This window comes from Salvelinus sp. IW2-2015, linkage group LG25 (assembly GCF_002910315.2).
Source record: "Salvelinus sp. IW2-2015 linkage group LG25, ASM291031v2, whole genome shotgun sequence".
Lineage (NCBI taxonomy): Eukaryota > Metazoa > Chordata > Actinopteri > Salmoniformes > Salmonidae > Salvelinus > Salvelinus sp. IW2-2015.
This window is the reverse complement of record NC_036865.1, coordinates 22,535,232-22,562,259: the sequence shown is the minus strand read 5'-3', so window position 1 is coordinate 22,562,259 and position 27,028 is coordinate 22,535,232. Positions and strand designations below refer to the sequence as shown.

General features: G+C 39.1%; 1 long non-coding RNA gene across 1 annotated transcript in view; it reads left to right on the top strand.

The window, feature by feature from the left end:
- Positions 1-27,028, top strand: part of LOC111951855 (uncharacterized) — a 69,650-nt gene that overhangs the window by 20,132 nt on the left and 22,490 nt on the right. Inside the window, exon 2 of the long non-coding RNA XR_002875650.2 lies at positions 22,614-22,650. This is a non-coding gene — a long non-coding RNA (uncharacterized lncRNA). The remainder of the gene's footprint in view (positions 1-22,613; positions 22,651-27,028) is intronic.

Sequence of the window (27,028 nt, the reverse complement as noted above, 5' to 3'; positions counted from 1 at the left end):
TGTATAGTACACATATAATTTCTAATGGAAAACTTTAGTTTAGTGCAAGAAAGTGTATAACGATAGAGTCACACTTTATAACCCAAATCAGATGGTTAAGCTTTTAGTTGAAGCGGGAAGGATTCTTGGCTGAGGTGTTTTCTGTGATATATGGGTCTCTATTGGTAAGAGAATCCCCCACCCTCATTCTGGTTCCGCTTATACTGCACCTATTTACTGTAAATGGAGCGTCTGTTGTGTGGTGGGCGTCTGTGAAGTGCTGGTAGTTTTGGTATTATGACCAGGGTGCACACCAAGAGCAGTGCAGCGTGGGTAGGTGAGTGTGGGAGGCTATGTCTGAAATTACTCAACATTCTGTTACTGGGCAGAAAAAGGAGGCCTCCATGAAATCTGCTTGCCAAGAACAATGTAAGATCTTAATTTGATCACTCCTTTGTTGCTGGGAATTTCCTACAGATGAACTTCATTATTTACATAAATTCACTGAAAACCCGGCACTATAACATAGTTCTATTAACAATATTGCGTTTTTCATGTAGCCTAATTTTTGCCAGCCTATAGCCTAACCATCGATCAAGCAACTTTATGAACTAAAGGGTTCTTTGGCTGTCCCCATAGGAGAACCCTTTTTGATTCCAGGTAGAACCCTTTTTGCTTCCATGTAGAATCCTATTTGGAAAGGGTTTTACATGGAACTCAAAAGGGTTCTACCTGGAACCAAAACAAGGTTCTTCAAAGGGTTCTCCTATGGGGACAGCTGAAGAACCCTTTTAAGTTGTAAATAGCACCTTTTTTCCTAAGAGTGTAAACATTCAAATCCTGTTGCTGCCGGATTCTTTTGCTGTAACATTACTGGTCAAATTAAGATCATACATTTGTATAGCTACTAGTCAATTAGATTAGTACATTTTGTGATATGGCAATCCTTTAATTTGAAGGTAGATAAAGTTTTGTATTACACACCCATAGCAATTTAGTAATTGCTTTGTAATTGCATAGAATGGAGTTGAGTAGTTTTTGAAATAAGGAGTTGTCTTGAAATGTAAGCATATGTGGGTTAGTATATTTTTGGTTATTAGATTTTAAATGGCACAAGTATTTATGCTAGAGGTTAGATACAGTATTTCTTAGCAACCTTAGCAGATGTAAGAGGTCTCTGTGTAATGCGCATCTCAACATTACTTTTAATAACTTGTCAGTTATCACGTTGTGTGGGTTTTGTTTATCATTTGTATCTTCTTTTAGAGTGGGAGGTTTATGATTCCTTGTATAGATGATGTCAGATAGAAGATGCATAAATGTCAAGTTAATGTCACTGATGAATATGAGTAGTAGTAGCYTAGTGTCTGGGTCCTGAGTGAAATGAGAGTCGTCATGAGTTCTGATCTGAACTCAATGATTAATACCTAAACAATGAGTAGTGAATAACTGTTCAGTACATATGCACGTGTTTGTATGTAGTAAAATTCAGCAGACATCTTCATCGAATACAGGGGAATGTGTGTGTAATAGGAAAGTGTGTGTACAAGGGAAAGTGTGTGTACTAATGTGTAAGGTGTGTGTGTACAGGGGAATGTGTGTGTACAGTGGAATGTGTGGTGTACAGGGAAAGTTGTGTACAGGGAGAAGTGTGTGTTACAGTGAAATGTGTTGTGTACAGGGGAATGTGTGTGTACAAGGGAAAGGTGTGTGTACAAGGGAAAGTGTGTGTACAGTGGAATGTGTGTGTACAGGGGAAAGTGTGTGTACAGGGGAAAGTGTGTGTAGAGTGGAATGTGTGTGTACAGGGGAAAGTGTGTGTCAAGGAAAAGTGTGTGTACAGAGGGAATGTGTGTGTACAGGGGAATGTGTGTGTACAAGGAAAAAGTGTGTGTACAGGGGAATGTGTGTGTACAGGGGAAAGTGTGTGTACAGGGAAAGTGTGTGTACAGGGAAGTGTGTGTTAAGGGAAAGTGTGTGTACAGGGGAATGTGTGTTGTGTACAGTGGAATGTGTGTGGTACAGGGAATGTGTGTGTACAGGGGAAAGTGTGTGTACAGTGGAATGTGGTGACAGGAATGTGTGTGTACAGGGGAATGGGTTGTGTACAGTGGAATGTGTGGTACAGTGGAAGTGTGGTGTACAGGGGAAAGTGTGGTGTACAGGGGAAAGTGTGTGTACAAGGGAAAGTGTGGTGTACAGGGGAAAGTGTGTGGGGTAAGTGTGTGTACAGGGGAAAGTGTGTGTACAGTGGAATGTGTGTGTACAGAATGTGTCTATAGAGGGGAAAGTGTCTATAGAGGGGAAAGTGTCTATAGAGGGGAATGTGTCTAAGAGGGGAATGTGTCTATAGAGGGGAATGTGTCTATAGAGGGGAATGTGTGTGTACAGGGGAATGTGTGTGTACAGAAGTGTGTGTACAGGGGAATGTGTCTATAGAGGGGAATGTGTCTAGTAGAGGGGAAATGGTGTGTGTACAGGGGAATGTGTCTATAGAGGGGAATGTGGTGTACAGGGGAATGTGTGTGTACAGAATGTGTGTGTACAGGGGAAGTGTATAGAGGGGAATGTGTCTATAGAGGGTAATGTGTCATAGGAGGTTAGTAGAGGGTATTGTGTCTATAGAGGGGAATGTGTCTATAGAGGGGAATGTGTCTAATAGAGGGAAATGTGTCTAAGAGGGGAATGTGTGTGTACAGGAGAATGTGTGTGTACAGAATGTGTGTGTACAGGGGAAAGTGTGTGTACAGGAAATGTGTGTGTACGGAGAATGTGTGTGTACAGGAGAATGTGTGTGACAGGAGAATTTGTGGTACAGGGAATGTGCGTGTACAGGATAATGTGCGTTGTAAGAAAGGTGTTGTGTACAGGAAGAATGTGGTGTAACAGGAATGTGTGTGTACAGGATAATGTGTCGTGTACAAGGGGAAAGTGTGTGTACAGGGAATTGGTGGGTGTAACATGGTGAATGTGTGTGTAACAGGGGGAATGTGTGTGACAGGAGAATGGTGTGTGTACAGGAGGAATGTGTGTGTACAGGGAAAGTGTGTGTACAGGAGAATGTGTGTTACAGGAAGATGTGTGTGTGTACAGAGAAATGTGTGTGTACAGGAGAATGTGTGTGTACAGGAGAATGTGTTGTACAGGAGAATGTGTGTGTTACAGTGGACAAGTGGTTGTACAGGAGAATGTGGTGTGATACAGGAGAATGTGTGTGTACAGGAGAATGTGTGGTAAGGAGATGTGACGAATGTGTGTAACAGGAGATGTGTGTGTACAGGAGAATGTGTGTGTACAGGAGAATGTGTGGTGTAACAGGAGAAGTGTGTGTGTACAGAGAAGTGTGTGTGTACAGGAGAATGTGTGTGTACAGGAGAATGTTTGTACAGGAAATGTGTGTACAGGAATGGTGTAAGAGTGTGTGTGTACAGGAGAATGTGTGTGACAAGGGAATGTGTGTGTACAAGGGAATGGTGTGTGTACAGGGGAAGTGTGTGTACAGGGGAAATGTGTGTGTACAGGGGAATGTGTGTGTACAGGGGAAATGTGTGTGTACAGGGAATGTGTGTGTACGGATGTGTGTGTACAGGGGAATGTGTGTGTACAGGGGAATGTGTGTGACAGGGGAATGTGGTGTGTACAGGGAAAGTGTGTGTACAGGGGAAATGTGTGTACAGGGGAATTGTGTGTACAGGGAAGTTTGTGTATCAGGGGAAAGTGTGTGACAGGGGAAAGTGTGTGTACAGTGGAATGTGTGTGTACAGTGGAAAAGTGTGTGTACAGGGGAAATGTGTGTGTACATAATGTGTGTACAGGGGAATGTGTGTGTACAGAATGTGTGTACAGGGGAATGTGCGTGTACAGAATGTGTGTACAGGGGAATGTGTGTGTACAGGGGAATGTGTGTGTGAGAGTTTCAGTTTGTGTTAAATGTTTAGACAAGAATGATTGTGGTTGAGTTGAAGCCCTAAGATTCAAAAGAAAGACTCAACTTGTTTTACTACACCTTGGAGATATACATGTACCTGTAGTAAAACTATAGAATATTTAGTGGTATGTTTTACATTTTGAATAACTGTTTTGTCCTCAGCATATGTTAAACTCATGTACTCTTAAACCTGGACTATGGGATTCATTTGTTTTCAGTTGCACTCTATTTATATATATTTATAGCAAGGAATATGATTACACAACAATATGCTTAGTCAACAGTTTATGTTGACAAATACATCAACACAATGTACACGGAACAAAAATAGAAACACAGTGTTAGTGTTGGTCCCATGTTTCATGAGCTGAAATAAAATATCAACACGTTTTTTCATACGCACAAAAAGCTTATTTAGCTCAAATTTTGTGCACAAGTTTGTTTACATCCSTGTTAGTGAGCATGTTTCCTTTGCCAAGATAATCCATCCACCTGACAGGTGTGGCAAATCAAGAAGCTGATTAAACAGCATGATCATTACACAGGCGCACCTTGTTTTGGTGACAATAAAAGGCCACTCTAAAATATGCCATTTTGTCACACAACACAATGCCACAGATGTCTCATGTTTTGAGGGAGTGTGCATTTGGCATGCTGACTGGAGAAATGTCCACCAGAGCTGTTGTCAGAGAATGTAATGTTCATTTATCTACCATAAGACGCCTCCAACATCGTTTTAGATAATTTGGCAGTACGTCCAACCGGACTCACAACCGCAGACCACATGTAATCATGCCATTCCAGGACCTCCACATCTGGCTTCTTCACCCGTGGGATCGTCTGAGGAGGGGGGAGGAGGAGGAGTATTTCTGTCTGTAWTAATGCCCTTTTGACGGAGAAAAACTCATTCTGATTGGCTGCCCAGTCATGTAAAATCCATAGATTAGGGCCTAATTAATTAATTTAAATTGACTGATTTCCTTATATGTAACTAAGTAAAATCTTTGAAATTGTTGTATGTTGCATTTAGATTTTTGTTCAGTGTAGTTAAATTTCTGCTGACTACTWACTGAGTCACGGTTGAGAAGCATCATCATCATCTCTCTCTCTAGTCATATTATTGACAGTAATGTTGCTAGTCATATCATTGACAGTAACAATACCTGAAAGTGTGATTATACTTCATAGCTCCTCAGAGGGGCTCAGTATCATTTTTTTACAACCTTTATTTAACTAGGCAAGTCAGTTAAGATCAAATTATTATCTATAATGATGGCCTACCAGGGAACAGTGGGTTAACTGCTCTGTTTAGAATGACATATTTTTACCTTGTCAGCTCGGCCCAACGCTCTAACCACTAGGATACCTGCCGCCCCAACTATAATGACATAGCATAGCATCATAGCCTATAGGCCTACTGCAGTTGCCTACAGCTTTAACCTGTTACATCCGACGGTATAATGTATTGAAATCTCTTACTTTGTAAACAAACATGACAAAATTGTAGCTACTCTGAACTGACGGGTGTCTTGTCGTTCTAGAACTGGTTGACAGGTTATAGCCAGTAGATGGCGTTAAAGTCCTAGGAAAGTATCCTAGCTCAACGAGTTTTTGCCAATGAAAAGAGCAATTGGACATTTTGTAACACCTCATTCTACTTTTAGTTTTTCTCATTTCAACATGGTCCTAGAATGCAATGATATCAGAGTAAAATATCCTATTTCATATATGCCTAATGTTTATATAGGTCTGTATGTACAGTATCACACTAGAATAGGCCTATATTAAGTTTAATGCAGTAAATTAGTGGTCCTATAACACAGTTTACTTAGCCGCTGTTCATCCGTATTGTGAATTATACAATCGCTACATGTACACAGTACCAGTCGAAAGTTTGGACACACCTATTCAAGGGTTTTTCTTTATTTGTACTATTTTCTACATTGTAGAATAACAGTGAAGACATCATAACTATGAAATAACACATATGGAATCATGTAGTAACCMAAAAAGTATTAAACAAATCAAAATATATTTAATATTTGAGATTCTTCAAAATAGCCACCCTTTGCCTTGATGACAGCTTTGCACACTCTTGGCATTCTTTCAACCAGCTTCACCTGGAATGCTTTTCAGACAGTCTTGAAGGAGTTCACACATATTATGAGCACTTGTTGGCTGCTTTTCCTTCACTCTGCGGTCCAACACATGCAGAGAACATCCGTTCAGCTACTCTGCGTCTCACAAAGACACAGCGGTTGGAACCAAAAATCTACAATTTGGACTCAGACCAAAGAACAGATTTCCACCGGACTAATGTCCATTGCTCGTGTTTCTTGGCCCAAGCAAGTCTCTTCTTCTTATTGGTGTCCTTTAGTAGTTGTTTCTTTGCAGCAATTCGACCATGATGGCCTGATTCACACAGTCTCCTCTGAACAGTTGATGTTGAGATGTGTCTGTTACTTGAACCCTGTGAAGCATTTATTTGGGCTGCAATTTCTGAGGCTTGTAACTCTAATGAACTTATCCTCTGCAGCAGAGGTAAATCTGGGTCTTCTTTTCCTGTGGCGGTTCTCATGAGAGCCAGTTTCATCATAGCACGTGATGGCTTTTGCGACTGCACTTGAAGAAACTTTAAAAGTTCTTGACATTTTCCGCATTGACTGACCTTCCTGTCTTAAAGTAATGATGGACTGTCGTTTCTCTTTGCTTATTTGAGCTGTTCTTCCCATAATATGGACTTGGTATTTTACCAAATAGGGCTATATTCTATATACCCCCCTACCTTGTCACAACACAACTGATTGGCTCAAACGCATTAAGAAGGAAAGAAGTTCCACAAATGTACTTTTAACAAGGCACACCTGTTAATTGACTACCTCATGAAGCTGTTTGAGAGAATGCCAATAGTGTGCAAAGCTGTCAGCAAGTCAAATGGTGGCTACTTTGAGGAATTTGTCTAATACTTTTTTGGTTACTACATGATTCCAATGTGTTATTTCATAGTTTTGATGTCTTCACTATTATTCTACAATGTAGAAAATAGTCAAAATAAAGAAAAACCCTTGAATGAGTTGGTGAGTCCAAACTTTTGACTGGTACTGTATGTACATTATTACCCTGTAATGTCTGGTGCTCTATAGCCTACTTTCTCCTTTGCTGTATGTTTTTCATGCCCAAATAGCCACATTCAAATAGGTCTATCCTTTAACAGAATTATGCACATTTTATGGTAATCTGTTACGCTATCTGATTTGTTATTTTGACAAAACTACAGGCAAATGTGTTTTTTGTCAAAACGAAAAAGAACATACTTTTGCTCACTCAGTGAAATGCCAACATCCCTTCCGTAGAAATGTAGTCTCACCGTGAAAATGAAATCCAAGTCATCTTCTTCTAAATATTTTGCTTACATGATTTTCAGAATATGTGCGATAACAATAAGAATGGTAGATAGGATTTAAATCATATTACGTTCTCATACAAATGTTGTATAATTGTGGCTGTCTATTTAATTTGGTTAGTGTGATATCATGGAGTACACTGCATCTTATATGCGTTTTGAAATTCCGAATAGATTTGGAAATTATTGATGGATCTTATTCAACTAAGCTATTCACATTTCTTGCTTAGTAATGTAAGCCTAATTGTAAATAATTTTACAAGTGAATATTATACAAAAGATTGTATGAATTGTTCGAAATGTCCGACATCTATATCTCTGTTGTTTAGGATCTGGGTTCAAATCCTCTTGAATTTAATTGATGGTATCTTTGGAATTGTGTGCATTTTTGTTTTCGAGGAAAATGCTCAGTAAACTGAGTGAACCAAAGGCTATTGTATTTAGTAAAAAATGTAATAATTTATTACAACATTTATAATAGAAAACAATGCATGGCATAGTTATTGCTTATGAAATTATGTTTTTTTWAAACTTTGGTAAAAAGTTRACCTTAATATTAGGCTATTTGCAAATAATCTATTCATACAGTCCTGCGTATATATCAACTCAGAAAAGAACTGTTGTACCTTTTTTATTTGAATTATTTGCATCCATAACAGCAGTGGCGCAGGTGTTGACACAGACGCCCAAACTATGAGTTTGTTTATTAATACCGCTTCCTGAACAAACAAATCGATCAAATGTCACGGCCTGTGCTGAGGCTTCCTGTTTGATACGGAGGTGATAAGAAAAAACCTTCACTGACATTTAATTTTGTCTGGGTTTAGAGATGACTATTTGGTGCTCATTATGCAGTTCGCAGCACTTTGGAGTGGTAGCCTATTTGAGGTCAATATAAAACCTATGATATATTTGTTTTTGAAACATGAATACATATTTTACTGGTGAATATGAATCAAATTTCAAATATAAATATTTCTTTTATGATCATTATGATTATGAAATGTTGATTTAGAAGTGCAAATGATTTCTCTCAAAGCATACTGAAATACCAGRGTTTTAATGAAGCAATAAGGCCCGAGGAGATGTGGTATATGGCCAATATACCACGGCTAAGGGCTGTTCTTCTGCACGACGCGACGTGGACTGCCTGGATACAGCCCTTAGCTGTGGTATATTGGCCATATACTACACCTCCTCAGGCCTTATTGCTTCATTATATTATACCACAAACCCCTGAGGTGCCTTATTGCTATTATAAACTGATTACCAATGTAATTAGACCAGTAAACAAATAGGTTGTGTCGTACCCGTGTTATACGGTCGGATTTACCACGGCTTTCGGCCATGTTTTTAATAGACAAGGGTTCATTTATAAAGCAAGACAGGACAAACATGGGTTAAAATTTTGTTGCTGTGCTAACCAGGCTTGATTTGGGAAAACTTAATGACATGTTCTCTCACAGAAGTCACTGATACAAGAAATACATCTAAAGTTACCGTTGCCATTTCTACCATTATAATTGGTGATGAAGATGTGTTAAAAGTCACACAAGTGTCACTTGTTCCCTTCAGTAAAAAAGTTTGATATTGGTCGCTAGTGTTCTGGAGAGTTGTAGCCTACGTCGCTAGAAGCCTATTGGAAAGTTGTGACTGTCCCTTTCTGACTCAACCACCTCCACAGTCTGTGGTTATGTCAATTCATGATGCTTATCCTTTGTCTTTTTCACTTTCAGTCACTGGAAAAAAAGTCATAACTTTTAAGAGCTGTTTCCGCATGATAGGATGTACTGCTTTATAAATCAAGCAATACCTTTTGATTTTATGCCACACTCTCCCTATCTCCAACCAAGCTAAATGGTTCCCTTCTGCATGAAGAAAATACTATGGGTAAATATACACAAATGATTTCAGTCTGGATTTTGTAATTTGTAGTAATTATAGGATTTGCTATTTTTATAAGGGAACCTTTTTGCATTGAGTAGTTGCATCCTTGATTAGGCATCGTGCCTCTCTTTGTTGGGCAACAAGTTTGTTTTTGTGTGTGTGAGCTCGTATCAAGCTCTGACCAAGCTCTGACCATCATCCAGTACCTGACGGCAGTGTTTTGACATGTGTCCTTTCTGTACTGGTTGACATGTGTCCTGTCTGTACTGGTTGACATGTGTCCTGTCTGTACTGGTTGACATGTGTCCTGTATGTACTGGTTGACATGTGTCCTGTCTGTACTGGTTGACATGTGTCCWGTCTGTACTGGTTGACATTTGTCCTGTCTGTACTGATTGACATGTGTCCTGTCTGTACTGGTTGACATTTGTCCTGTCTGTACTGGTTGACATGTGTCCTGTCTGTACTGGTTGACATGTGTCCTGTCTGTACTGGTTGACATTTGTCCTGTCTGTACTGGTTGACATGTGTCCTGTCTGTACTGATTGACATGCGTCCTGTCTGTACTGATTGTTTGGGCATTGCTTGTCTAAACAAGCTGCAGTGTAGAGAGACTGATGGATCTAAGTAATAGACAGCAGAGCTTTAGAATAGCTAAAAGACTACTTCATTGAAATCTCTTTATGGAAATCTGTCTTCATGACAAAGACAACATTGTGGAACATGACCTCAGAGGCACTGAGCACTTCGGGATATTTAGGTCGAAATAATATAATAATAATATATATGATTCATCTATTTATGATGTGTCCATCCCATTGTCCTACTGTACCTCACATCATCTATTTGTCTATGTGGTGTTATAATCTAAACGTATTATCACGGTCACTTTTATGTAGCTTTCTATAATAACTATGTCAAACATCATGAAGATGCACACGACATAGGTAGAGTTTCAGTAGGTTTTTTGTGCAAAGGAACAAAATATATATTTTTAGTTGACAAAATTGAGGTAAAATGTGTGTAACTTAAAGTAATCTTATCACCCTTAATGTCATTTTTTTTTTGTTGAGAAGACTCACACTGTAATATTGTCCTTGGGTATCTGACAGATAAATTGTGACATGAAGTGAAAATAAGAGGGTGACATAACTTGGTGATTGAAGCAGATTGCGTCTACGAAACCCTACTTCTGAAACGGTATTGCACAATATACCAAGCTGAGGCAGAGCGAAACTTCAGTGGACTTCCACAATGTAACTATTTGATAGCTGTCTGACTGTGCAATTGTTCACCTCTGAAAAAGGAAATTGAACAAGTGTCCGGTATTTAAGACCGTGTCATAGAAATGTGAGATGTTATCATGACAGACACCTGATGTTCACCATAACAAAACCTGTATGCAGAGTGRTATGGCCATGAGGAAACACAACAAAGTCATTATACAAGTAACCAAGAGACTTAATAGTGGGTCATTCATGTTCTTCAGAACTGAATATTTGTTTTAATTAAAGACATACTGAGATAAAGTCAGGGTTTTATCTACACAGACAAAAGTAATATAACTGCAATACAATAACTTGTTCCAAACCATACCATCACCTAGGGCAGTGAATACACTCCAGCTAAAATGAACAGACACACTAATTAGAAAGGTCAATGTTGACATTTGCAAAATAAATCTACCTAAATCAATGTTTCCCAACTCCAGTCCTCAATTAGTCCCAACAGTAGCCCTGGTCAAGCACACCTGATTCAACTTCTCAACAAATCATCAAACCTTCAATCGGTTGAATCAGCTGAGATATGTCCGGGGCAACAACAAAAAAAGTTGCTGTCGCGGGGTACTCATGGACTGGAGTTGGGAAACACCAAATTAGGTTGATAAAATGTTTTTATGTCAGTTTTGACCTTTCTAATTGGTGTGTCTGAAGTTAATTTTAGTTGGAGCGTATTCACTGGAGCACATGCATTATTGCCATGGCATTTAAAGAGAGAATTGAGGACAGGCATGAATGTGACCCCTGACCTTTCAAGGTCATGTTAGTCAAGTCAAAYGTTAAATGTCACATGGCGAAGAAATCAGGCCTATGAATTTGCATGCTGATGGTAATTATAATTCTCTAGCACAGTGTAATAGAAACATACATATTACAGTTCATGCACTTCAGGTTTAAAGGACAAATAGACAAGTTCAGAGCTGTCTAGACAGTCCAGATATAATCCATGCAGACCTTTCAGAGATGATTGGTTTATGACACCCTATAGCTGGACTTCCACTGCTCTAACAGGTTTCAGAGTTAGGCAGTCTGCAGTGTGTATATACAGGTATGTACCACATCATAATACTGTTGTAAACAGGGAATCTGATGACTATCAATTTGACAATAGTACAGGACTATGTGAATGAAGCAACAATAACTGAGTTATAACCATATATGACCTTGTGTTAGTGTGAGAGAATGTCTACGACTCACACAAAAGAGGGGAGATTTGAGCACTGAGCAGTGAGTCGAGGTGCGCGTGGGCTTGTTTTGAATGCACAGATGGCACCAACCAAACACATAGGATGTTGAAATGTCACCAAGAGGTACCAAATCCTCCACAAAATATCTCAGTCTGAATAATAAGGGTGAGCTTTTTGAGAAAACCACAAGCCTTTCTCAGTTTTGTTTTCAGGCGTAATTTGTTTACCTGGAAGTTAGTTATCTTGTTAATGTGACAGTAAAATGCACATTCTTGGAACTACCACCTGGTATCTTCCTTGTTCATTTCTGAAAAGTTGCTTTATCACATTTTTCTGAGTCCAATAGGTGATCCAGTGTGTCAGAACATGTAAATTGTGATGTTTAGTCTACCACTAACAACAAGAGAATACAGTAGATGATAACAAATAAATGAATGTCCCCTATAGAGATTCACCTGTAGAAATGATGTACTATACTTTCAATTATCTACTGTACAGTATTCAACCTTTTGTTGCTTATACTGGGGGGATTTAATGGAATTACAAAGAGGGGGTCTATAATATGTGTGTGTGTGTGTGCGTGTGCGTTTGCATGTGTGTGTGTGTGTGTGTGTGTGTGTGTGTGTGTGTGTGTGTGTGTGTGTGTGTGTGTGTTGTTGTGTTGTGTGTGTGTGTGTGTTGTGTGTCAACACTCCCACCTGTGCCGTTGTGGTTGTGTGTGCTGCATGACATTTGGGTTGCTCCTAGCTAGACTGTGTGAGGCCTGCAGACTCTAAACGGCTTTCACGCAGGGACAAAATGTCTGCTGCACATGAGGAACATACCGTACCTCAGTCCATGTGATGTGGAGTCTCTTACTCTACAGTGTTCAGAAAATATAACATTCATTTACTGATGGCCAGAATGGTCGGATTTTTGTGTAAAGAAAAGGCTCAATATTAAAGGCACATATAAATGCCTTTATGAGCTTAGTACAAGTGTCATAACCCATCATATAACATAATCTAAGGTTGTATGTATCACTGTTTAAATTTGTGTTATCATTTGAGTCTTTATAAACAAGCAATACATAGCATAATAATGTTAATTTCTCAGTCCTTGAATCCATAGCTTTGTTTACTAAACACACTGGCAGTGTCAAGCTGTTGAAATTGTGCCTGGTGTCCCAGTTTTCACCTGTAGGCAAATGCATTTCAAATTACATTCCAACTATATATATATATTCAGTCAAAAATCCCTTTTAGGTAAATGTCAGAATCTGATGAGGTCAATGTTGCTTTCAGATGGAGGACGGAGCTGGCTTTTGTTTACGTTATGTGTCACCATGGAGGCTATAGTTGACCTTGTGAAACGTTCTCTGTGGTAAATCTACTCAGATAATTTTTTTATTTGTGTGAGTTTCAGTATTGATCGTTGGGGTTCGTTATTAYGTAGGACTGATTGACCTTTATCTCCAGTGCCCAATATCAACCTTCTCTCTAAGAGCTCTTTTAGATTGAAACCAGTTTGAAGAGACCTACATTTAACTTGAATCTATTTACCTTTTGATCATTTTACAGATCATGGTAATGTCATGCTTTATGGCTGGTGCTGTTTTCAGAACACTGCTGTCTTCCCTCCTTTTGTTCTCTTTGTCTGACTCTTCTGAGGGAATTCCATATGGGACAGTAATTCTGATCAAGTTTGTTTAAACAACTCTAAATTCACATTTTTAAACTGCAAGTGTTGTATAGTTCAGCGGTCCTGTCTTTTCTCTAGCTTAATATCTCTATCGTTCTCTGTCTGTGACAAATAGAAAGGGGGGAAAAGACTCKGCAAGTGTGCCCACGGCTCAGAAATCCTCTCAGTTTAACCACGGAACGCATCAAAGAAATGCTCTCAAAACCTCTCCTGTGTCATCTGACTAATTGTGATAGTAAAAAAGCACAGTAAACCCTATGTTTTTTTTTTTTACAAGCACTGTCATGTTTTCTGTTGAATACAGAAATGGGTCAAATGATCTGTTTACTGCAAGAGTTGTTTATTCGATTTTTGGAAACAAGTTCACACTTAACAAACCAAGTGAAAATTGTTGACATAAATCATTGCTTGTCTTTAAATGTAATTTTTTTAATGAATCACAASAAATTGCATTCTATGAAAAACGTAAGTATTTGTTATTTTTGTTAAAGGCCTCAAAGTTCTTGTTAGGCCTCAACTTTTCTGAGTGTTTATTAATATGTCAAAAGTGAACAAAATCTGCATCAATTAAGACATGTAATTGTGTAATAAACTGTAGTAGCTCATTAATATTGTAACCTATTTGTGATAGACTTGTTTTTATATAAATAAATCTAGAAGTCATTCTGAAACTATGATGGATGGGTTGATAATATTACATATTGTATGCTTCTGGGAAATCAGCCTCATTAAATGTTCTTTCACAACCCACTCTGTTTCCCACTCAGTTTCCACAATCTTTAACCTTTTCAGCAACAACAAATGCCTGTCAAAAAAACAAGTGCAATATATTTTTAGGCTCTATTTCTTTGTCCCCAGAGACATGTATTATTGATGGAAATTATTGTTTTACTAATAAATGCATGGTAATCTAAAGTATACCTCTACCATGCAAACGTAGACTTAGTTAATTACAGATTAGTTTAAGACGATAGTTGTACATTTCCAATACATTTTTGCTTGCTTTAGCCAGTATTTAAGTTTGATAAAGTTTATGAAGTTTATTTCCTGTTTCACACTGGTACAGCGTGATTAAGTGTAATATTTTGTACTTTGTTGTTTTCCAATAATATTTAGATGAGTCCATAGTATAATTTAGTTGGATGTACTTAGTTTTAGAATCTGGACTACCTGCTTTCATGACCATAAAGAGGGCACATTACAGATTACTTGTAAGTGTTATTTGTTGTTATCGTTAATGAAGTGTATACAGTATTTATCCTGTATTGTTGTGATGGCTGTCAGTTGGTGTACAGTATAATGTGAGTGAGTGACAGATATTTCCACTGTGTTTGTTTCAAAGCTCAGAGACCTGTAACTCGTTTCACCTGTCCATGCCTCTTTAACTCCTCAGGTTTCTACTAGTCAGTGTGTGGTTATTTCTGTGTGAGTATTGATCTTAAAGTCCTTCATCCACTTATCATTTGGTATCCCAACTGTAACATTTTGCAATTCAAAACAGAAATCTTTGCTATTTGCATACATATAACCTCTTGATTATGCTTGATGCTGTGCTGTCCTGTATGTTGTCCTGTGTGTGGGAATGTGTTTTTCTTCAAATGGACACTGGCCATTTGTATCTGTTTTCTATAGTTTTGATGGGGATATGACATCTAAGTCTCATATTAGAAATCCGTGTAAAACATGGGCCTGATGTAATATGCCCTATGTATCTCAACAGACACAGGGCATGGTTAACCAATGTGTGTGTATATTTTAGGATTTGTTATATGCTTTGTTTAAAAGAAAAGGAAAGTTGAATGTAGAAACATTACAAGATTTGGACTTGTTCTATAGCTGTTCTGAACCAGCATGCAGATATTAGCCTCTCACTTCCTGTTTAAAGCTGTTTTGTTTACCATTGAATGTGCTATTTTTAAATGGCTTAGGCATATAGCTTATTCAAACATTTTCTTGGTTTCATTTGTTGTTTTTCCTCCTTGTTCACTCTTGGAGTATACTATCAATCTAAAAATGATACATTGTGACTGTTAATTAATAGAATCTGACCACTACCCAGGGACCTTCAGCATATATTTTTTCCTTTGTCAGTTGAACAGAATTAAATGTGTGTGTGCTCATAGTCTGTGTGTATACACATATACCTATACTTAGATGACTGTCTACCTGAATTGTTTTGTAAAAAGATCTCTGTCACTACTTTATCCTCATTCTGGCATGTATTTTATTCTTACCCATGCAATGGTTTTTCTCTGACACACACCCAACTAAAATACTCTATCTTGTCTCTACCTTCTTGCCTTTGTGCTGTTGTCTGTGCCCAATAATGTTTGTACCATGTTTTGTGCTGCTGCCATGTTGTGTTGCTACCATGTTGTTGTCATGTGGTGTTGCTACCATGCTGTGTTGTCATGTGTTGCTGCCATGCTATGTTGTTGTCTTAGGTCTCTCTTTATGTAGCCTTGTGGCGTCTCTCTTGTCGTGATGTGTGTTTTGTCCTAGATTTTTATTTTTAATCCCAGCCCCCGTCCCCGCAGGAGGCCTTTTTCCTTTTGGTAGGCCATTATTGTAAATAAGAATAAGGTTATTGCCTAGTTAAATAAAGGTTAAATAACATTTAACAAAATACTCCCAGACTGCCTTAGCCATGTAATTCACACCTTAAATTCAGCTCCACAAAGATATTGACTATCAGCCAACTGCCTTTGTGTCTGACTAACTCCAATAGCACTTTGTGATCGGTAAACACAGACATGGGGCTAATTGTAGTTTCCGTCCTCTCCTTTTAGTGTCTGTTTACAACATGTGTGGGAGAAAGAAAGGAGGAGAAGAGGAGAGAAGTGGCGGAACGGTCACTCTCTCATGCGTATGAATTAACTATACCTGTTGATGATGAACGAAGACCTGAAACCTCAAAGAGAAACGTTCAGATCACACATCTCTTGTCCTTCCCAGCGTGTGATAAATGCCTGCTAGTTTAGTCAACCTCCTGCTTGCCCCCGCAAAGCCATTCTCAGTTGGCCAGCCACACGTAGGAGACGTTCAGACAATGTACTGTACAGGAGATGTTTACTAATCACCCCACAAACCATCCCAACCACATAATGGATGGATGCACACATGGGTTCTTCCCCTCTTTTTATTTGAGATTAATTCACTAAAGTGGAGCTCATCCATTAAGTAGCCATGGATGATCAATGGCTGTTTATCCATGACAGAGTGGACAAAGCGCTGGCTGCCATGATCTCTAAGCCTGGGTGCTGATGTCAATGCTGTGCTCCTATGCCTTGTCTTATTCACCACATCTGTCTGTGATGCAAGACCGAGAGAACACATACGCTACAAAGATGGGACAGTGACCTTGTTATAGAGTATTTGTTCTGTCTGTAGTTCTGTTCTGGGAACAGGGTCACAACAGTTCCCAGTCACTATGCGGTGCATTCAAAGCCATAAAATTGTCATTGGGCAGAAAGAGGTCTGTGAAAAGGAGGAATGTCATATGTCCATTTCAGGCTGTAAAACACTGTTAGAGTGGTTGTTTTTCAGGGTATATTATGAGAAGCGTGTGGGAGTGCATGCAGATCTTTCTTTGTGGTGCATCTTTTCTAGTAGCTTAGCTGGTAATTCTCAGAACAATTTAACTCATGCACACTTTGTTGTTGTGATGGTGCTTTAGATGAAAACACTGTCTGTTTATCCATTGTGATGAAGAGAGGGAGTTGAGGTGTGTAGAAGTCATCTGATCAGAGTGTGGTTTGCTTTTATTGTTGTGGGCGGTTTTCTCTTCATTTGATCAGTGATAGAGACTCAAAAGATGAGTGAATCACTTCGAAAAATCTCTCTCTCTCTCTCTCTCTCTCTCTCTCTCTCTCTCTCTCTCTCTCTCTCTCTCTCTCTCTCTCTCTCTCTCTCTCTCTCTCTCTCTCTCTCTCTTTCTCTCAATTCAATTCAAGGGGCTTTATTGGCATGGGAAACATATGTAAACATTGCCAAAGCAAGTGAAGTAGATAATATACAAAAGTGAAATAAACAATAAAAATGAACAGTAAACATTCCACTCACAGAAGTTCCAAAAGAATAAAGACATTACAGATGTCATATTATGTATATATACAGTGTTGTAACGATGTACAAATGGTTAAAGTACAAAAGGGAAAATAAATAAGCATAATAATGGGTTGTATTTACAATGGTGTTTGTTCTTCACTGGTTGACCTTTTCTTGTGGCAACAGGTCACAAATCTTGCTGCTGTGATGGCACACTGGTATTTCACCCAGTAATTGTGAGAGTTTATCAAAATCGGGTTTGTTTTCTAATTCTTTGTAGATCTGTGTAAGCTGAGTAAATATGTGTCTCTAATATGGTCATACATTGGGCAGGAGGTTAGGACGTGCAGTTCAGTTTCCACCTCATTTTGTGGGCAGTGTGCACATAGCCTGTGTTCTCTTGAGAGTCAGGTCTGCCTACGACGGCCTTTCTCAATAGCAAGGCTATGCTCACTGAGTCTGTACATAGTCAAAGCTTTCCTTAAGTTTGGGTCAGTCACAGTGGTCAGGTATTCTGCCACTGTGTACTCTCTGTTTAGAGCCAAATATCATTCTAGTTTGCTCAGTTTTTTTGTTAATTCTATCCAATGTATCAAGTAATTATCTTTTTGTTTTCTCATGATTTAGATGGGTCTAATTGTGTTGCTGTCCTGGGGCTCTGTGGGGTGTGTTTGTGTTTGTGAACAGAGCCCCAGGACCAGCTTACATAGGGGACTCTTCTCCAGGTTCATCTCTCTGTAGGTGATGGCTTTGTTATGGAAGGTTTGGGAATCACTTCCTTTTCAGTGGTTGTAGAATTTAACGTCTCTTTTCTGGATTTTGATAATTAACGGGTATCGGCCTAATTCTGCTTTGCATGGATTATTTGGTGTTTTTCATTGTACACGGATTATATTTTTGCAGAATTTTGCATGTAGTCTCAATTTGGTGTTTGTCCCATTTTGTGAATTCTTGGTTGGTGAGCGGACCACAGACCTCACAACCATAAAGGGCAATGGGTTCTATAACTGATTCAAGTATTTTTAGCCAGATCCTAATTGGTATGTCAAATTTTATGTTCCTTTTGATGGCATAGAATGCCCTTCTTGCCTTGTCTCTCAGATCGTTCACAGCTTTGTGGAAGTTACCTGTGGCGCTGATGTTTAAGCCAAGGTATGTATAGTTTTTTTGTGTGCTCTAGGGCAACGGTGTCTAGATGGAATTTGTATTTGTGGCTTTTTTGGAACACCATTATTTTGTTCTTACTGAGATTTACTGTCAGGGCCCAGCTCTTGCAGAATCTGTGCAGAAGATTTAGGAAGATTTAGGCCTCCTGTAGGCCCTCCAAACAGTAGACATTTGACTTCAGATTCTAGTAGGGTGAGGCCGGGTGCTGCAGACTTTTCTAGTGCCATCGCCAATTCGTTGATATATATGTTGAAGAGGGTGGGGCTTAAGCTGCATCCCAGTCTCACCCCACAGCCCTGTGGGAAGAAATGTGTGTGTTTTTTGCCTATTTTAACCGCACACTTGTTTGTTTGTGTACATGGATTTTACAATGTTGTATGTTTTTCCCCCAATACCACTTTCCATTAATTTGTATAGCAGACCCTCATGCCAAATTGAGTCGTAGGCTTTTGAAATCAAAAAGCATGAGAAGACTTTGCTTTTGTTTTGTTTTGTTTTGTTTGTTTGTCAATTAGGGTGTGCAGGGTGAATATGTGGTCTGTCGTACGATAATTTGGTAAAAAGCCAATTTGACATTTGCTCAGTACATTGTTTTCACTGAGGAAATGTACGAGTCTGCTGGTAATGATAATGCAGAGAATTTTCCCAAGGTTACTGTTGACGCATATCCCACAGTAGTTATTGGGGTCAAATTTGTCTCCACTTTTGTGGTTTGGGGTGATCAGTCCTTGGTTCCAGATTTTGGGGAAGATACCATAGCTAAGGATGATGTTAAAGAGTTTTAGTATAGCCAATTGGAATTTGTTGTCTATATATTTAATCATTTCATTGAGGATACCATCAACACCACAGGCCTTTTTGGGTTGGAGGATTTTTATTTTGTCCTGTAGTTCATTCAAGGTAATTGGAGAATCCAGTGGGTTCTGGTAGTCTTTAATAGTTGATTCTAAGATTTGTATTTGATCATGTATATGTTTTTGCTGTTTGTTCTTTGTTATAGAGCCAAAAAGATTGGAGAGGTGGTTTATAGATAGATAATTATTTGTGTTGTTGTTTGTTTAGTGTTTTCCAATTGTCCCAGAAGTGGTTAGAGTCTATGGATTCTTCAATTGCATTGAGCTGATTTCTGAAGTGCTGTTCCTTCTTTTTCCGTAGTGTATTTCTGTATTGTTTTAGTGATTCACCATAGTGAAGGTGTAGACTCAGGTTTTCTGGGTCTCTATGTTTTTGGTTGGACAGGTTTCTCAATTTATTTCTTAGATTTTTGCATTCGTCATCAAACCATTTGTCATTGTTGTTCATTTTCTTCGGTTTCTATTTGAGATTTTTAGATTTGATAGGGAAGCTGAGAGGTCAAATATACTGTTAAGATTTTCTACTGCCAAGTTTACACCTTCACTATTACAGTGGAACGTTTTGTCCAGGAAGTTGTCTAAAAGGGATTGAATTTGTTGCTGCCTAATTGTTTTTTGGTATGTTTCCAAACCTACATTCCTTCCATCTAAAGCATTTCTTAATATTACTCAGTTCCTTTGGCTTTGATGCCTTGTGATTGAGTATTGCTCTGTTCAAGTAGACTGTGATTTTGCTGTGGTCTGATAGGGGTGTCAGTGGGCTGACTGYGAACGCTCTGAGAGACTCTGGGTTGAGGTCAGTGATAAAGTAGTCTGCAGTACTACTGCCAAGAGATGAGTTATAGGTGTACTTACCATAGGAGTCCCCTCAAAGCCTACCATTGACTATGTACTGTAGGTCTGATCTGAGGGGGGCTAAATGGGGTGTTGGCATGGTTGACTTGGGGGGGTGTTGATTGATTGGAGTGGGGGTGTGTATGTGGCTGGTGGTGTTGTGTTCTGGATGTAGATCCTCTCGGCGTGGGTCCTCTTTGTGTAGGTCCTGGGGGGGGGTCCCGCAGGTCTGGGAAGTGTCTCGCTGGTTTGGGTGGGGTGTCTATAAATTGGATCAATCGTGTGGCAAAGTAGTTATTTATTTAAACTTATTTTTTTTAAGGTTATTCATATTTTAAACATAATTACTTTTTGTAATCCGTTGTTGATTTTCATGTAATTAAAAAATTGATGTTTTACTCAAGTAGATTGTCATGTCCGTTTTCTATGAAAGCCAGCCGTTCTAATGACTTAATTCAGTGCAGAAAATCCTGTCGCCGCCCCTGATCTTGAACCAGTTAATACAGCAGTGTTAACAGTAGGCCTGTAACCTGCTAAATGATGAGATGCACTGTATCAAGCAGAAAGACAAAGCTCCCAAGACACTATTCAGTCTTTTTGGTATAGACTGCATAATAAATCATTCACAACACTTTCTCTGCCCTTAGGAATGTGGTCATGAAGAATGACTGCCCTTGTGAAAAGTATACAAAGCCCTTTTTTCATGGCAGGATGATAAACAGCTAACTGAAAACACCTTCAAAACTCTAATCGTCTTTGTTCTAATTGTTGCAGTGCGTGTTGTAAATTGACGTTTTTTAATTTAATTAGACTTTTTAAGGCCTCTTTAATCATAATGTCCGCCTGCGATGTGTTTAGGTGACCTGAGAAATGTGTCTTACATAGGAGAGCCTGTCGTCGTCGGCTGGGGTGACGTGGCAGTGAATGGGACTGCTCTCTGTCTGACAGACACTAAGTAATGCTGCAATTTTAACTTTGGGGCGGCCATTTTAAGTCGGTCTATGTTGCACTTGACATTTTTGTTGTGTACTGCAGCATCTTTCTGGAGGCTTTGCAATGAACACAGGACAGCAACACTTGTATGTATTTTCCTCTGTCTTGAAGGTAAGGTTTCACGGACATACTGTAGATAAGCCTATTCCACGACTAAATTGTACTTCAATCCAGAGCAGACCACTGAAAATATGGTTTCATGAAYATGATTTAAATACTCTCCCACTCACTAACTAGTCCTCACTCTACTAAATTAGAACTATTCTGTCTAATCTATGTCAAAGTACATTTTAAACCAACAGGAGATTCTCTTTGGGATGGGAATCCATGTTTTTTTTACTTAAAATCATAGGTTGAATTTTGGGATGTTAAACATTTTCCCATACAGTGAGAAGAAAGCTGACATTACATCAAAACACAGACCTAATTGTCATGGAAAGGAGTTATTATCCTGATCAGCAATACAATTAAATATTTTGAAAAGATGAATAAGACATTTTTTATTAAGATTCAGGCAAATGTTGATACTTTAAGAAAGGTTGAGCTTTGCGTTTAATCTGCGTTTTTTTGCTCAATTCTCTGTTTACACATGTTTACAATACTTGACTGAGGACTTATTGTGTAAGAATGTTATTGTGAACCACTAATCTAACTATGGGTTAGAGAAGTCCTGTGGGAACGGGGGTGGGCGTCAAATGTTTGTCTTGTTCAGTCTTGTTGCGTATTTCTTTGGATCACAAAAAAAATACTTGACTGAGGATGTGGGTTTTCAGACAACTTTCTGTCAATAGCTAATAAGAGCTTGGTGAGTGAGACTAGGTTGCTTGGGGGTAAGACATAACACCCTGTGGTTTATGAGCAAGGAAAATCCATCCAAAAACAGAGATGAGAAACAGAGGTTAGAAACAGAGATGAGAAACAGAGGTTAGAAACAGAGGTTAGAAACAGAGATGAGAAACAGAGGATCATAACAATACACAACACTTAAACTTGCATTTTAGCTTACTATGGTGTGATGCAAATAATATTTGATAGAATCTAGGGAAATTATATACATTATTTCCTGCTAAATGTAAGGCATGATTTATTTATCTAAATATTATTGTTTGGTAATGGCAATTTAAGTAGAGAATGGGAAATTGTAATGATATGTTTTGGCAAGACTGGTGTCGAAGTAACGCCTCGATTGAAGCGAGATCAAAACATGTTACACATCAATAATAACAAATCACATTATCGCATGAAACGAACATCATAAAGCTTTTGTATAGGATAATGATAGCAAAGGTTTGTTTGTCTGTTTACAGTATTTATCTGCCCCTGGATACAATGTGTCTATCTATTTATTAGCCCTCCTTCTCTGTTCCACTTTAGATTTCGTTGGATGAGACGGATGTGTCATGAGACCGAGGTGAGATGAACTACCGTTTGAAATGTGAGGACGCTTAGACAGAGACTTCACAGTTAGATCACACTAGTTAGATAACACCAGATCACATCAGTTAGATCACACCATCTTTCTCATAGTGTACCTTGGCAGGTGGTAACCCAATGATTTAGTTTGAACCATACTACTTATGTACATTTGACTTTTCATGTTTTGAAGCTGCAAATGAATCTCTATCTATAAGGATGTTATATCATTAATTGACAAAGGCATTTTGGTTTAGAGAAATATTTGATTGAAAGGATCCACTCAGAGGACCCCCAAAGCATTGAAATCAAATATAACTTTTTTAAACACATTCCCTGCCTTACTGTCATAGACTGTTCTATGGTGTACTGATGCACCAAGTCTGGAACCAACAGGACACTGAACAGCTTTTACACCCAAGCCATAAGACTACTAAATAGTTAGTTAAATGGTTAACCAATAACTACCTATCTGTATTGACCCTTTTTGCACTAACTCCTTTGACTCATCACATACGCTGCTGCTACTGTTAATTGTTGTCTTGTCACTTTATACCTACCTATATGTACATATATACCACAATTACCTCGTACCCCTGCACATCGACTCAGTACTGGTACCCTGCGTATATAGCCGACTTATCATTACTCATTCCTCGTGTTATAATTTTTATATTATTCCTCGTTTTCTTCCCCTCTGCATTTTTGGTAAGGGCCTGTAAGTGTTTCCATGATAATCTACACATGTTGCTTACAAAGTATGTGACAAATAAAATGTGATTTGACTGTAATATGATGTACTGTATGTCTCTGTTAGTGTGGTTTGGGATTTCCTGTGTGAGCCTGCTATGTGGCTCTCCTCACCTCGTCCTCTCGCTCTGGGGGCCCTGTCAATAGCCATATTCCGTTTCCATTTCCTCCCTCTAGAACACCAGGCAACCCATTACTCTACTGTTAAAGCAGGATGGACCTTTTGGGATAAAGCACCTCATAGCTCCCAAGTGATGACATGGATCTGTTAGATGGCTCTAAAGCTGTTTCTGCAGACTATTGGCTTTAAAAAGGCCTGAGGCTCAAATACTAGGAGACTACCTTTTAATGACTAGTCAAGAGACGGAGGGAAATAGCTGGACGCATGAGTTCACGGTAGCTGGGTTCATGCTGCTGGTTTTTCCTAGTTGCAGTTTTGATTCCTGGGTTGTTGAGGTCGATTTGTTGAAGTTGACTCCTTGATGTCTCAAAATGGTTCTGTACCTCTAACATAACAACAATAAATGATTTTATACTGAGGACGGTTTCTGACTTAAGTTTTTTGTTTTATATGGATAATTATAAATGTTTGAAATAATTGAAGAACCATAAGTTCACCCTGATGTGCCAAAAGGCCAAATAAATGTTTCTCATAAATAGTGTTTCAATGCTAAAGTCTTCTGTAGTTGACAGGGAAACGCTCTTGACTTTGAGCTCAGTTCTCAAATGCAGAATGATTAGTGAGTCCATTTCCACTCAAATCACCCAAAATAAACACTAGCTTCCAATGAAGACACTGTAATTTTGTGTCACGAGCTGCACAATGGGGTGTGTTGAAGGTCATGAAGGAGGGTATCTGGGGGCATGCTTATGAACAGGGTTAGTCTGATTCAGGGTGATTTAAAAAGGGTGTTGAATGTGATTCTGACAGGTTCAGACAGCAGTAGTTGAGGTCATGGACAGGGGTTCCCCAGGGGGTGAGGTTGGAACATACACTGCTGTAGTAGAATGAGTAGTTATCTATGTATCCCAGGCTATAAATGGGATACAGCAATGTAGAGTGAGTGTTATGGGGCGCCTGATAATGCAGTTTGTCTGTGATATGATGCTGAAGACAGCTGTAAGTGTTTTGTATATGGCTATCATCAGGTATTACTGAGGTTTTACAGCCAAAGTTAATTCTGATTAGGACTGTTTTATGGCTCATTTGTTTCATAACATGTTTCATTGTTTATGGCCAAAGTCCTGAATTCAATCGAAACTGGTTTATTGGGTAAGGCAATACGACATTATTACGTAGGATTTGGGGTGGCATGGGTCAGGCTTCAGAATATTAGTCAATCTGTGTGAGGTTTTAGACAGAACATACCCAGGATGCACCTGGCTCCACACATAACGTCACAGAGAGTGACGCCCAAGCCCAATAAAGCGATGTGCGGTTGTCTTATTCAGGTCTTGTTCATTTTGATTCAATTGGGATGCTCCTATACAGCTTTTTAAACCACTGTTTGGATCTGGTATTAGATTCTATATAGTGTTATGTTATAATAGGGGATTCAATAGAATGTATTACTGTATTTTGTAACTCATTATATATTATGGTCATGAAGAAAATGCTATTTGTCAAGACAATGTATCTCTGACATAACACTGTTGTCTTTTTACATGACCTTGTTACAGCTGTCTGTGTTCCCTTTAACAACTCTGGTGACTCAGCGAAAATACAGGAAGTTGTGTTACTTCCATAGTTATGTACTGTATGTCTCTGAGCTTTCGGTCCAGCTTGGCTTATATTCCCATTGCTCCCTCTCCTTGCAATGGACACCCACCAAATCACCAGTTCTTATCAGTTAACTGCTTTCTTAGCTATATTAATTGATATATTTTTTTAAATAAATCAATAAACTATATTACATGTAATAAAAGAGAGGTGTTATTATGTCCAATGCTTGTCGACAGCAGCGTGTCAAGGTCAACAGAGTGGAGAATGTGTCTAGAGCAACACAGACCTGCAGGAGCCAGGGCACACGTGATGCACGTCGGATGAATATCTGTTTACACGTCACTGAAAGCTGCCACACAAAGGCTGGAGTGACTCATGGTAACCAGAGACACAAGCTGTGCTACTAGCTCCTCTCCTGTTGTTAGGCTCACTCAGGGCCACTACTGTTAAGGTACACAGTTGCAATTGGGAGTAATATCACTAAGATGGCACTAACTCATTTAGTACTTATTTATGTGAGCATGTATGTACTGCATGTGCCTGTTACAGCATATAGCTGTGTGTGCATTTTTGTATCTGTTTAATTCGTCACTATATTCCTGACTGAAAGACTGACTATATCCCCATAATAAGACACACATCACTACCCTCCCCCTGCCCAAACACAATCCAACCACACCGCCACTCATTTAATGTTCTGTGGTGAGGTCATCACTACAAGATGGCTGTCTGCCTTTTGTTCCTTCATGTCCGAACTGGCTACAGTTACAGGCAGATAGGGTGAGCGTCTGAACAGTTTCTGTCTGGCTCTCGTGAGGGTGCTCAGTAGGGCCTCAGGGTTCTGGCTCTACAATGTACAGACAAGGATACGCCCAGACATGTTGAGCAGTCAGTAGCTCACTCCCCCCACCCGGTTTACTGCTCTGTCCAGTGCAATATAAACACAGCCTTGTAGCAATCTGAGCCAGCTGCTTTTCAGCTATAATGCAGTGTCTTAGTGAAACGTCTGCACTGTATAGCCTGCTACTTAAAGCCAGCACACTGATCCTTCATCCAACCCCTTATTTTACATTTTAGTCATTTAGCAGAAGCTCTTATCCACAGCAAATTTTGAATAAGTGCCTTGCTCAAGGGCACATCGATAGATTTTTAACCTCGTCAGGGATTTGAATCGGTGACATTTCGGTTACTGGCCCAACTCTCTTAACCTCTAGGCTATCTGCCTTCCATTATCATAACCTAATGACACATTCCCCCACCCCCAATCAACAGGCATTCTACTGTGTAGAAACCTGCAACTATTCTGTTACAGAATTTAGGCTACATTCAATCTCTGGCTTGTTTAGACTCACTATAACCCACTATTGGCCTCTTGTACATAATTCAGTGTTACTTCAACACCTCCCCTTCACCATTGTGCCCCTCCAACACCCTCCTAACACTTACACCAGTCAATTACCCTGACATCTCTCCCAAAAATGTCCCCTTTCTACCACATTTCAAAAAGGCTTCTCTTAAAGGAGCTTAACTTTTTTTGTGTGTGAGACAAAATTAGAATTGAAGGTGTAACTGGCAGGAAGTGAAAGAAAAGGGAGATACTAACAGAACTGTTGGACAACTACTTTATTCTCAGCACCGTACCAATAAAATTATGATCCTTCTTCGAACCCAGCTTATATCCCTGCAATAAACACTTTATACCCAATGTGATAATATGAGTCTGTTCAAAACTGTTTGGTTCCTGCTTGCCTAGGACAACTACATAGCAGCGAATGCAGTGGTGGCCTCTTCCCCACAACTGATGACTCATCATAAATTCACCATTAGAACTCTGGGTGTTAACAGATGCTGTCCACTGATTACTAATGCTTGACAACAAGTGCTTTGCCAGTGAGGTATATCA